Source organism: Mercenaria mercenaria, chromosome 15 (genome assembly GCF_021730395.1).
Source record: "Mercenaria mercenaria strain notata chromosome 15, MADL_Memer_1, whole genome shotgun sequence".
NCBI lineage: Eukaryota > Metazoa > Mollusca > Bivalvia > Venerida > Veneridae > Mercenaria > Mercenaria mercenaria.
The window spans coordinates 10,968,444-10,983,047 of record NC_069375.1 but is presented as its reverse complement, the minus strand read 5'-3'; the positions used below and the strand labels follow the sequence as shown (position 1 = coordinate 10,983,047).

Here is a 14,604-nt window from a genome sequence, read left to right as displayed (position 1 = left end):
ATGGGGTTCTACAGTTAGAGAGTGGATACAAAACTGCTAACAGACAGACGGACACCGGCATCATAACATAATACGTCGTTTTGGGAGTTTAATAAGCATTTCTGACCTTCTTCTTTGGTCACATGTGGCTTACATCTAATAATACGGAACAGCCATTGCACAATTCCATTCTGTATAAAATATTAACCTCATAAAAAGCCATTCATGAAGATTCTTTCATTTAAAACTTAAATAATCTAATGATCTTCCTACCAAATTTAAATTGGTTGAGATTAAAACTTTTGTTCAAATCACTTGCCCCTCAAAGCTGTCGGTTCAAAAACTTGCTTGGGTTGTAAAATTCTTTCATATAGTAAGCCATAAATTAGGTTGGTTCTACCCGGATGCCTGCCAGTACATGAAAAATGCTGGTATGGACATTTAGAGTATTACTATTCCTAAAAAGCTGGAAAGTTCCCATACGATTTATACATTTGTAATTATGTTTGTGTATAAAAACCAGTTCTTTGATAGTTGCAACTAAAAGCTTCAAGGTAACAAACAATAATTAGTCTGGGAACAGATACTAAATAAGATGCTGTGCAAGTTTAAGACAAGAGTAATATAATGATTTTCACCATTTTAAAACCAGGTAATGTGATATATCACTCAATTAAATGTCGATATAAAAACATGTAGGACAATATCTTTTTTTTAAGCATATAATTTGTCATTACATAATTTTTTAATTTGCTTCCTTTGTTAGATGTTCTGTATTTTCGCCAACAGCCTAATTTCCATACTTTTGCAACTAATCATTAAACTTTGATGTTAGTTTTTCCATTTATTTTCATTCTTCCTTGTAATATTTTGCTCAAAGTTCAAACTTGACACTGTTCACCCTGTAACCATTGTAACATTTATATAGCATTGGAAACTGAAAAAGAAACAGCATTCTTTTTTTAAAAACAAGAGGGCCAAGATGGCCCTAGGTCGCTCACCTAAGAAACACACCATAACAGTGTAAAACATGTTTGACCTAGTGATTTCATGGAAACAAATATTCTGACCAATTTTCATTAAGATTGGACCAAAAAATTGGTCTCTTGCGATAAAACAAGCATTTTCTTAGATATGACCTAGTTTTTTACCCTAGATGACCCATGTTCAAACTCGACCTAGATTTCATCAAGGCAATCATTCTGACCAAACTTCATGAAGATCAATTGAAAAATACAGCCTCTATCACATACACAAGTTTTTTCTTTGATTTGACCAAGTGACCTAGTTTTTGACCTCAGATGACCCATATTCAAATTCGACCTAGATTTCATCAAGGCAAGCATCCTGACCAAGTTTCATCAAAATCAATTGAAAAAAACAGTCTCTATCGCATACACAAGATTTTTCTTTAATTTGACCTAGTGACCTACTTTTTGACCTCAGATAACCCATATTCAAACTCGACCTAGATTTCATCAAGGCAATCACTCTGACAAAATTTCATGAAGATCAATTGAAAAATACATCCTCTATTGCATACACAATGTTTTTCTTCGATTTGACCTAGTGACCTAGTTTTTGACCCCAGATGACCCATTTTCGAACTCGTCCTATATTTTATCAAGGTAATCATTCTGGCTAAATTTCATGAAGATCAGTTGAAAAATACAGCCTCTATTGCATACACAAGGTTTTTCTTTGATTTGACCTAGTGACTTAGTTTTTCAACCGAGATGACCCATTTTCGTACTTGGTCTAAATTTCATCAAGATAATCATTCTGACTAAAATTCATGAAGATCAATTGAAAAATACAGCCTCTATCGCATACACAAGGTTTTTCCTTGATCTGACCTAGTGACCTAGTTTTTGACCCCAGATGACCCATTTTCGAACTCGGCCTAGATTTTATCAAGGTAATCATTCTGACCAAAATTCATGAAGATCAATTGAAAAATACCACCTCTATCGCATACAAAAGGTTTTTCTTTGATTTGACCTAGTGACCTAGTTTTTGACCCGAGATGACCCATTTTCGAACTCGGCCTAGATTTCATCAAGGCAATCATTCTGACCAATATTCATGAAAATCAATTGAAAAATACAGCCTCTAGCGCATACACAAGGTTTTTCTTTGATTTGACCTAGTGACCTAGTTTTTGACCCGAGATGACCCATTTTCAAACTCGGCCTAGATTTCATCAAGGTTATCATTCTGACCAATACTCATGAAGATCAATTGAAAAATACAGCCTCTAGCGCATACACAAGGTTTTTCTTTGATTTGACCTAGTGACCTAGTTTTTGACCCGAGATGACCCATTTTCGGACTCGGCCTAGATTTCATCAAGGTTATCATTCTGACCAATATTCATGAAGATTAATTGAAAAATACAGCCTCTATCGCATACACAAGGTTTTTCTTTGATTTGACCTAGTGACCTAGTTTTTAACCCGAGATGACCCATTTTCGAACTCGGCCTAGATTTCATCAAGGCAATCATTCTGACCAATATTCATGAAGATCAATTGAAAAATACAGCCTCTATCGCATACACAAGGTTTTTCTTTGATTTGACCTAGTGACCTAGTTTTTCACCCGAGATGACCCATTTTCGAACTCAGCCTAGATTTCATCAAGGTTATCATTCTGACCAATATTCATGAAGATGAATTGAAAAATTCAGCCTCTATCGCATACACAAGGTTTTTCTTTGATTTGACCTAGTGACCTAGTTTTTGACCCGAGATGACCCATTTTCGAACTCAGTCTAGATTTCATCAAGGTTATCATTCTGACCAATATTCATGAAGATTAATTGAAAAATACAGCCTCTATCGCATACACAAGCTAAATGTTGACAGACAGACGACAGACGACAGACAGACGACAGACGGACGACAGACGCCGGACGCCGGACATCGAGCGATCAGAAAAACTCACCTGAGCATTGCTCAGGTGAGCTAAAAACCCACATCCTACAAAACACAGACAAAAGTCCATTAAAAACAGACACATTAAAAAAATGAAGCCATAGACATTAAGTAGTTTTATGATTGCAATTTACTAGACAAGATGTCAGCAACTATCATACTAAACCTGGAGCTGGAACTAAATGTTATAATAAACCTGTTGATGCTCCATCACTAGTAGACAGAGTGAGTACTTTGCAAATTTGTAAACTGTAAACTGTGTTCTTTCCCTTTTCATCCAATTCAGAGGGACAAAAAACTTTTCACCACAACCTAATGACCTACTTTTTCCTCCGGCGTCAAATTCTTGACATTCTGATTATACTGTAAGAATACAGCTATGCTGCTTAGTATGGTCTTAACTCTTAAGTTAAACGTCAAATACTGTGCATATCTACATTCCATAAAATGTTTAGATAATGAATACATTGTCTTGGCCTAATAAATGTCACTGTCAATTTGTAACTAGAGCTGCTTTTGAGAAAAGGCCACAATCTGAACTGCCTGGACTGATCTGGCTAGTTATCAAACTTGGCTGAGGACTTATTTGGAAACACATTTTGTTCAAGTTTGGTGAAGATCAGATGAGAAATGTTTGACTTAGAGTGCAGAGAAGATTTGTGACAAAGACACGCACCAAGATCTGTATTACCTTTGCACCAGTATTTTTGGTAATTCAAGGGCCATAATTCCGAAGTGCTTGGGCTGGTTCAGATAGTTACTGAACTTGGCCGAGGACTTTATAGCAAACATATTTTGTTCAAGTTTGGTGAAGATCGGATGGGAAATGTTTAACTTCAGAGTGTGGACAAGATTTGTGACAGACTGACTGAAACACAGACAAGAGTAAATCAATAGACACGATTAGAAACTTGTATTTCTAAAAATTTTCTTGCAAATCATTTATAATTAACATCATAGAAATAATACAGTTATTCTGTGGGGCTTCTTAAAATTAACTCAACTGAGAGGACCATGATTGCTCTAGATAGCTTACCTGAAATTCACAGCTGGACTTAACTAGAGCTGTCACAGGAGCAACAAATTACACCCCCAAAATACCGCCTTGTCACAATAGTAAGCCAATGTCAAAGTCGAACCTCAAAATAAATAAGTGTAATCTTCTGGTCATGATCATCCCCCTATTGAGTTTCTTAAGTTATCGCCTGGAAATAATTAAACAATTCCGGGTTACTGTGACCTTGACCTTTGACTTACTAGCCTCAAAGTCAATAGTCCTCTTATGCTGGTCATGGCTAACCTTCCTATCAATTTTTATGATCCTAGACCCAAGAATTCTCAAGTTATCATCCGAAAATGGTTAAACTGTTCCGGGTCACTGAGACCATACCTTTGACCTACTGAAGTCATTAATAGGGGTCATCTGCTCGTCATGACCAACCGCCCTATCAACTTCCGTGATTCTAGGCCAAAGCATTCTTAAGTTATCATCAGGTCACCGTTTATCTGTTCTGGGTCATTGTGACCTTGACCCTTGACCTACTGATTTTGAAGTCAAACTTGACCTGTATAAAATAATGTTACACCAGTGTACAAAAATTTATGATCCTAGGCCTAAGCATTCTCAAGTTATCATCCAGAAACTGTTCAACTATTCTGGGTCATTGTGACCTTGACCTTAGACCTCAAAGTCGAATTTGACCTGTATTTCATGATGTTACACTTGTGTACCAAAATTTATGATCCTTGGCCCATGCGTTCTCAAGTTATCATCTGGAAACCATTTAACTGTTCCAGGTCAATGTGATCTCAAAGTCAAACTCAACCTGTATTTTATAATGTTACACCTGTGTACCAAAAATTATTTAAATCTGTCAAGCCTTTCATGATTCATTATCCAGAAACCATGAAAACCAATGGATTGGCAGACCTGCCAACAAGCTCACTCCTATAATAATGTTAGAACAAGCAACAATGCTGTGATATTATTTTAAAATCAAGTCAGCAGTTTCATCGAAGGTTTTCTTACAACAGCAACTAGAATTAGAAGGTTTTTTTGTCAAAAAAACAAACATATGTCTTCCCACCTATGTATACCTTTGGCTCTGGAGGCAATTTTGTGCAGCAAAGTGGAACGTGTCAGAGATATGCACAACTAAGCTTCAACCAGGTACTGATTATTCCTATGAAGTTTTGTTGAAATCAGTCCATTAGTTTGACATAATATGAAAGCTGGACAAGATTTTTCTATTTTTAGCTCTGGTGGCCATTTTGTGCAGTGAAGCGAAACGTACCAGCAATATGCACAACTGTGCTCGATGCTGATCACTCCTGTGAAGTTTTATCAAAACCTAGCCAGCAGTTTGACCTGTGAAAGCCGGACAGGATTTTTTCTATCTTTAGCTCTGGCGGCCATTTTGCGCAGCGAAGCAGAATGTGTCTGAGATATGCACAACTAGGCTTTGTTTCATTGAAATTCATTCAGCAGTTTGACCTGTGAAAGCAGGACAAACTTTATGCGGACGGACCAACAGATGACAAAGGCAACTAGAAGATGCTTTTGTAGAAACGCATGTCTCCCCGAATGCACAGTCGTATAGGCAAGAAGTCAATAGGGGACAGGAGCGAAAGTCAAAAAGACACTGATGGTTGGCTGCAATAGGGATCATCTACTTGGCATGTCAAATCATCCCACTAAGCTTCAACATTCTAGGCCTAGTGGTTCTCAAGTTATGAATTGAAAACAATTTTCCATGTTCAGACCCCTGTGACCTTGACCTTTAATCGAGTGACCCCAAAATCAGTAAGAGTCATATACTCTGCATGTCCAATCATTCTAGTTTCAATATTCTGGTTCAAGTGGTTCTCAAGATATTAATTTGAAGGGTTTTCCTATGTTCAGGCCCCTGTGACTTTGACCTAAGCTCAATTGACCCAAAAAGCAATAAGGGTCATCTACACTTTAAGTTCCATCAATCTATGAAGTTTGAAGGTTCTAGGTCAAATGATTCTCAAGTTATTGACCGGAAATAGATTTCCATGTTTTGTCCACTGCAACTTTGACCTTTAATAAAGGTTCTCCAGTTTTTGATCAGAAATGAGGTGTGACAAATGGACAGAGGGACAGGACAAAAACAATATGTCTCCCCCAGTGGGTGGGGGTGGGGCAGAGACATGAAAACGATATGTCTCCCCAAAGTATAGGGGAAACATAATTCTGCAAGGATGACATAGATTTGCAGGAATCTGAAAGAGGCCATTCTTGTAAACTCTGGTTGAAACTGGCAATGTGGTTTAGGAGATGATTTTTAATTGTTGACAATGAAAATTTATTAGACCAATGGATTGACTAGAGACAGGCATCCAATGACCCTCAAAGCAAACAATGGGCACTTTGTGTTAAGGTTAGCTAAAAAGAGTTACTGACTTTATAAAAGTTTTAAAAAATCAAATCTAGAGTTGTAGCATAAAATGAAGTGATATTAACCTCATGTTCCACATTATGAATTACTGTTTTTGTACATACCTTATCATTTTTTAAAGGAGACAAAGCAAGATCATCATTGTCAGGGTATTGTGCTAGATGTCAGTCAGAAACAAACTATTCTGTCACATGTTTTAGCTTACTGAAATACAATGAAATATTTCAAATTAAAGTGACATAGTATCATCAATATTAACAACACTTTGTATGAATAAAATCTCGCTTAACTTAACAACGACCTATTATATAGATATATAGAGCAATAAGCTCTACTGTGAACTCATTCATGGGTGACTAATTTTTGTGCATTTCGTAGTTAAGTCAATCCACAAAATATAATCCCAACAAACAAGTAAAATTGCCTTCATTTTATATTCAAAAGTTGAAATCCACGAATTCATATCCCCACAAAACTGCCCTTTTGACCAAAACAGCAAAATTTCATGCCCACAAAAATAAATGATTTTACAGTATATAGCCTACACATTTAAGCATTCCCAGTGGTGTTTGCTCTTGACAGGTTGCACTGTCATCATGTAATTGGATTACACATAGGTCAACACTACCACTAGGATGATATAAAAAATTATTACTCCTCACTCCCTCCTTTGAATGAATGTGTCATTCATATGTAAAGTATTCTCTTAGCATCCTTTGCACATAAATCAACTAGACAAAGTCTTAAACTCTGCAAACATCAAACAAAAGCAATTTAATAGATTATCTCCAATGAAGGTCATTAAAATGGTTCTCTTCACCAGGAAAAAAAGCAGTCAAACATTTACAGCATGTGAAACATAATTTGAAAAAATTTGAGAAAAAAAAACCAACATAGTGCATTTGCGACCAGCATGGATCTAGACCAGCCTGCGCATCCACGCAGTCTGGTCAGATCCATGTTGGCTCAAGGTCAAGGTCACAACTCAAGGTCAAATGTTTTAGTCTTCCATTTCATGTCCGCTCTGTATCTCCTTGAAGGAATCTTATAAAACTTGGGTCAAATGATCACCTCATCAAGACAATGTGCAGAACCCATGAGTCAGCCATGCCAGCTGAAGATCAAGGTCACAACTTAGGGTTAAAGTTTTGAGCCTTCATTTTGTGTCCACTCCTAAAGCTCTTGAAGGGTTTTAATCCAACTTGGGTCAAATGATCATTTCATCAAGACGATGTACAGAACTTATAAGTCATGTTGGGTCACGGTCAAGGTCACAACTCAGGGTCAAAGGTTTGAGCCTTCCATTTTGTGTCTGCTCTGTATCTTCTAATCCCATTGAAAGATTTTCATCAAACTTTGGTCAAATGATCACCTCAAAAAGAACTCATGATTCAGCCAAACAGTTAGGTTTTGAAAGCGAAGGATTTTCAGAAAACTTTGGTCAAATGATTACATCATCAAGACGATGTACAGAATTCATGAGTCAGCTATGTCAGTTCTAGGTCAAGGTCACAGCTCAATGTCGGTGGTTTACCCTTTCACTATCCATAACAGTGGTGGGGAATTTAGTTGTCTTTCAGACTGCATTGTTTAACTTTGTACTGTACAATACCGGATATATTTGGACTTGTACCCAGATTGATACTCGTCCAAATATATCTCCGTATTGTATAAAACAATGTTAAATAACCTAATTATATGTTATGATTAAAATGAAGATCATGAATATAACGGTTAAAGTACGAAATATAACAGTAAGTTTAGCATTTGTTGCATATCAGAAACTGATATGAGGCATAATGTTTCAAGTTTGAAATAAGTTAATAGAACATGTCAGTGCAGAATCAAGGAAGAATGCATACTTTAAGTTACATTACAGCACATTACTGAAATAACTTCATATTTGGATACCCGCACAGCCTTACATTCAAGTGTTACAGTGTTCATTAATGAGCATTAGAAATTCAGAATTCACCTCATTTTTTTGGTCACAAACAGCTTGAACATTAATGGCATGATATCACTTCCTGCGAACATAAGTAGCTTCTTCTGCCCATTATTGGAATCAACATGCCATCTATGCACCCAATGACATTTGGGAACCCAGCAATGTGACAGAATTCTTGTTTGCTTATCTGTGCTTGTAGTGGGTCTTGCATATCAATGTTTATCAAGCACCTACATATTGCATTGCATACCCTTTAGACAATCCTGCTGCTTGATGATTTAGAAATTCCACGAAGATCACTGGTCTCTGACAGAAAGTCACCCTTGGCAAGAAATCTCAGAGTAGATAGCACCTGTAATTCATTAAATGTTTACTTTCATCATTGTTTCAATCTTAAATTTATTTCAAGCACATTGACCACTACTTTAGCCAAATTTAATGAAACTTAGTCGCAACATTTACCCCAATAATTCTCATAATAACAAATTCATTAATTGGTCATCTTGGTTCAAAAACAAGGTCATTAGTGTTCTTCCAAAAATCAATAAACAACTAGCCAGTATTAGGTGAAACTTGAGTAAGAAAGATTTAGTGCTATCATTGACCACTTGTATAACAAGAGGGTCATGATGACCCTGGATCGCTCACCTGAGTACTATGTGTAAAATGTTTCAAATGGCAAACTGATGCTAAAATATTAAGAAGGTAGGTCAGTAGGTCACATTCATGGTAACTGAAAGTCAGTTTTAAGATCAGTGTGCAAAATGTACATACTATCCTTTCAAGGCTGTAATAAAGTAGGTTAGCAGGTCAAGGTCACAGTCAAGTGATCCCTAATTGCTTGAGGTCATCAGGTAATTATAAATAAACAGTCTAGGAAATATGATCTGATAATTTTTGAAGTATTTTTTCCTATATAACCCATAATTATAACAAGTGACTCCGAGGGCAGGGCCTCTTTTCAGCCCAGGGGCATAATTTGAACAAATTTGTTAGAGATCCACCAGGCAATGCTACATACCAAATATCAAAGGGCCTAGGCCTTGAATTTTCAGACAAGAAGATTTTTTTTTTTTTCCTATATAAATCTATGTTAAACTTGGTACCCCCAGGGCAGGGCCTCTTTTCACCCCAGGGATATAATTTGAACAATTTTGGCAGAGAAACTCTAGGAAAGGCAACATACCAAATATCAAAAGCCTAGGCCTTGCAGTTTCAGGCAAGAAGATTTTTAAAGTGCTTTTCCTATACAAGTCTATGTAAAACCTGAAACCCCCCAGGGCAGGGCCTCTTTTCACCCCAGGGGCATAATTTGAACAATTTTGGTAGAGGACCACAAGGCAATGCTACATACAAAATATCAAAGACCTAGGTCATGTGGTTTTGGACAAGAAGATTTTTAAAGTGTTTTCCTATATAAGTCTGCGTAAAACTGCACTCCAGGGGCACAATTTGAACAATCTTGATTGAGGACTACAAGATTATGTCACATGCCAAATATCAAGGCTCTACTCCTTGCGGTTTTGGACAAGAAGATTTTTAAAGTTTTTCCTTTCAGTTGCCGTGGCAACCAGAGTTCTGCATGGAATTCAATTCTTTGAATAATTTTGAAAGGGGACCACCTAAGGATCATTCCTGTGAAGTTTGGTGTAATTCTGCCCAGTGATTTTCAAGAAGAAGATTTTTTAAGATAATGTTGATGGACACACGAATCACAACACATGACTGACGACGGACACTGAGTGGTCACAAAAGCTCAACATAAGCCTTTGGCTCGGGTGAGCTAAAAATATATAAGAATTTTTTTTAAATTATTCTCAATTAAGCCCCTTCCCCTCCCCCAAACACCACTAAGAAGGTGGGGTATATTGTTTTCAGATGTCTGTCTATTAGTCCTTTAAACTTATAACTTTTATAAGATTTAATTTTTAAAAAAAAGCCACCGTTTTGATGACGTCATAACTCAGTCCAGTTGCAGAAATCAGACTGGCGACATGGCTTAGAATGAACTACAGACATTACAGAACAGATTGGTATATGTCACCATAAATCTTTTTTCCCGTTGCAGGAAAATATGGCACTAAATAAACAGGCTCTAACCGTTGCGGTTTTGGACAATAAGATTTTTTAAGTTTTCCTTTCTGTTGCCATGGCAACCAGAGTTCCGTCTTTGAACAATTTTGAAAGGAGGCCACCCAAGGATAACTCCTGTGAAGGTTGATGTAAATCTGCCCTGTGGTTTTGTAGATTTTTAGAAATTATTGACAGAAGAACGACAGACATCAAGTGGTCACAAAAGCTCACCATGAGCCTTTGGCTCAGGTGATCTAAAAAAAACAACATTTAAATACTACATTATCATTTTTGCTAATGCTAAATGGGATATTTCAGTAATTAACAAAAGGCTTTAGTTACCAACTCCAATCATCAACAAAAACTTTCTAGAGGAAGTAACAAAGATTTCAGATTTATTTTGTTAACCTATCATCTTAGAGAATACACCATCTTCTTTAATTTTTTCGAGGTTGAATCCGTTTTCCAACAGTTATTCAGTTATGTAATGGTGGGCAGTTAAGCTAACCAGTGTTCCTGGATTTCTATACTATACCAGTCTGAACAAACCTGTTCTCTGCAAGTAACTGCCAACCTCCCCACATGAATCAGAGGTGGAGGACGAGTGATTTCAGACACAATGTCTTTTATCAAATTGTCACAAAGAACATGTAGCCCGCCCGGGGATTAAACTAACGACCCTGCTATCCATATATCTACACCCTCCCTATTGAACTAAGTGGGCAAGTTACATTAAATTAAATTAGAGCTGTCACAGGAGTGATGAATTATACCCCCACGATACGGCCTTGTCACAGAAGTAAGCAAATGTCAAAGTCAAACCTCAATATCAATAGGGGTCATCTGCTGGTCATGATCAGCCCCCCTATTTATATTTGTGATCCTAGGCCCAAGCATTTTTCAAGTTGTAGTCCGAAATGATTTGATTGTTCCAGCTACTGTGACCTTTACCTTTGACTTACTGACCTCAAAATCACAGGGGTCATCTACTGGTCATGACCAACCTCCATATCAACTTTCATGATCCTAAGCCCAAGCATTCTCAAGTTATCATCCGGAAACCATTTAACTGTTCTGGGTCATTGTGACCTTGACCCTTGACCTCAAAGTTGAACTTGACCTGTATTATATGATGTTACACCTGTGTACCAAAATTTATGATCCTAGGCCCAAGCATTCTCAAGTTATCAAAAGGAAAATGTTTAACTGCTCCAAGTCATTGTGACCTTGACACTGATTACTCTGCATTTACCTGACTCAAAAAGCCTGCTACCAATGTCACTGTCGTAAGTTACCAAGATCACTGTGCGGACCCTTTTCTCTCTTGACATTCTTTCTAACATCCTGATTCAACTGAAAGACAATAAAGTAATACCTTATGTATCAACAAAAACTGTGTTGTTTTTAAAAGCTTTTTTTCCCAGAAAACAATTGCTTAACAGTGCAATTTCCAGAAGTCAGTTGCTTTGAACTGCTATTTTAATTAATTAAAATTAGTTGCTTTTAATAAAGTGCTATTTCCATAAAGGGATTAACTTTAAACTGAAAAATAATTTCTTTCAAAAATAAATAAAAAGTGACTAGGTAATTGATGTAATTAATCCAATATAAATTCAACTATTCTTAAAATAAAAGTTCAATACATGATTTCAGATACATGACAATCTAGACAATGACCAGATATCTTATCAGAGGCTAATCCAATGAAATTAAAGCATTTCAGAGGGAAAATAGTGACCTAGGGTCAATGCACATGAATGCATAGAAAACACAATAAAACTGACAAAGGGAGGTAACTCTGATTTTTAAATACTGCTATCCAAACCCTTAAAATCAGGACTGCCACATATACATGTATATACATTTTATGACAAACTAAGTGGAAATGAACATTTTGAAAAATTTCACCCTAACTGTGGGCGAGACACTTTAAACTGCTGTTATCATAAGTCATTTGCTTTATAATGCTATTTTCATATGTCAATTGATACACAGTTTCTATTTCCGGAAGTCAATTGCATTATATAGTACTGTTTCAAGAAGTCAGTTGCATTTTAGTGTTATTTTCAGAAATCAATTACATATTCTAATATGCTTTTCTCTGTTAAAACACTCTTAGAGTTAGAAGGACTCGCGTTAACATGCGGTGATGTCAATGTTTTTTGTGACCAGGAAAGAGCGCTACTATACTTTATCTACTGTTTAGATTCAGGATATATTAGAATCGAAATAATTCAAAGCAAAAGAGTGTTTTAACACTATTTATACACTCGGCCGGTAATACGCAGTACAAATAATTTTGCGCCCTCGTGAAATTATTACTCCCAACATATAACTGCCCATCGTGCATAAATAGTGTTAAAAACATTTTTTTGCTAGAAATTATTTCTTAAATGGTGCCATTTCCGAAAGTCATTTCTCTTACAGTTTTATTTCCAGGGGACAATTTCTTGAAGTGCCTTTTCAAAAGTTATTATAATGCTATTTTCAAAAATCAGTTACATTATAGTTCTATTTCCTTGATTTTATTACAGCATTGTCTTCGTAAGTCAGTCTGAATCTGTTATAATCAATGAACCTACTTCCAACATTTCTTCAACTCATGTTGACAACATTTTGATAGAAGAAACGATTTATCCACACAAATTGTGCAGTCAATTAGAGAATGATGTTACTATATAAACATGGGTAGTTGTAAAGGGTATCACATCGTATTGTTTAACACTCAGTCTGGTAATACATTTTTGCTTTCTATATCATGGCGTTTCTTTTTGTTTCTCGTTCCTTCTTTGGTTGGACAGTTTGGTGGTTGTCCAACTTTGGGCCATTTCTCAGAAAACATGTAATTTACTAAATAGTTATTTACATATTTTCTGGGAAATGACACAAACTAAATACTGCCTGCCTGGCCAGTTAATAAGATTAATGAGGCAGTGTTGCGTGCAACTTCCAGACCCTTACCTAAAAGGTAAAAGTCATACCTAGAGGTCAAAGGTCAAAACCTGGTGATGTTCGTCCTTTTGAAACCTGGCGGGTTTGACATGTTGCCCAAGGTCATCTAGTTCGAGTGTAAAAACAATTTCGAAGATATTGCCTTTGGTTCCTTGTATGGCATGCAGAAGGATAATTGGCTGATATTTTCACCTGTCATGAATAAATGAAGTATAAATCTGAAGTATTGAAGATATAGATTCTTAACATCACTGTGCACCAATCATAATTTTCCATGGTTCAATTTATACTCATTTTTTTCTACTTAGTATTACACTTCATAAACACATTCCTTATTTCTATGTCTAAGACATTCTAAAGAACAAAGAAATTGTGGCTTCTCTGATGCCATGCATCAAACATCCATCTTGTTTTAGTAATGGCATGATAAATTTAGTAGCAGATGTTCCTTCAAGAAATTGTACATTGCAGACAGATGAATAATGGACTTCAAACAATCTTAAAAGCTCACCATTATCACTTCATATGAGCTAAAAATTAAAATACAGCACAAATTTCAAAACTTATGAGCAGGATATTGATCTTTCAAGCTTGTCTCTTTGCAACAAATTATCTTGTTAAACCCTAACAAGCAGCTAAAGCCTGATGGCATTTTGGCCGGGTTTTCCAAATATTGTGATAATGAGTAAAAGTTCTAGTAATGGCATACAATAAATAACCCTCAAAATAATAAGCAATATTGAAGGGTAAAAGAAGTAATGGAAAGGTAGAAAATGAAATTGAAGAAATAACATGGTGAAAAAAAATAAAAGTAAAAAACCCCAACATTTTCAATGTTTATATCCCTGTGACCTTGACCTTTGACCCTGAAATCAATGGGGGGGGGGGGGGGGGGGGAACAGGGTCAGGTATACATCAAGACCAACATACCTATGACGTTTCAAGGTCCTAGGTGAAATACTTGTCCAGATATTGAGCGGAAACCATTTTCAATGTTCAGGTCCCTGTGACCCCTAAATCAATAGGGGTTATATACACATCAAGACCAACATACCTATGAAGTTTCAAGGTCCAAGGTGAAATACTTATCCAGATATTTAGTGAACAAAAAGGTTAACATGTTCAGATCACTGTGACCATGACCTTTGACCCAGTGACCCTGAAATCAACTGGGGTCATATATACATCATGACCAACATACCTATTAAGTTTCAATGTCCTAGGTGAAATACTTGTCCAGATATTGAGCGGAAACCATTTTCAAATGTTCAGGTCCATGTGACCTTGACCTTCG

The 14,604-nt window shown here is 36.4% G+C and overlaps 1 long non-coding RNA gene across 1 annotated transcript; it reads right to left on the bottom strand.

Moving 5' to 3' along the window:
* Window positions 1-231: 231 nt before the first annotated feature.
* LOC123559921 (uncharacterized) lies at window positions 232-13,706 on the bottom strand. Its single transcript, XR_006688064.2, has 4 exons — window positions 13,340-13,706; window positions 11,611-11,711; window positions 6,442-6,541; window positions 232-916 (listed from the first exon to the last, which is right to left on the bottom strand). It is a non-coding gene; the product is annotated as an uncharacterized LOC123559921 (long non-coding RNA).
* Window positions 13,707-14,604: the final 898 nt, after the last annotated feature.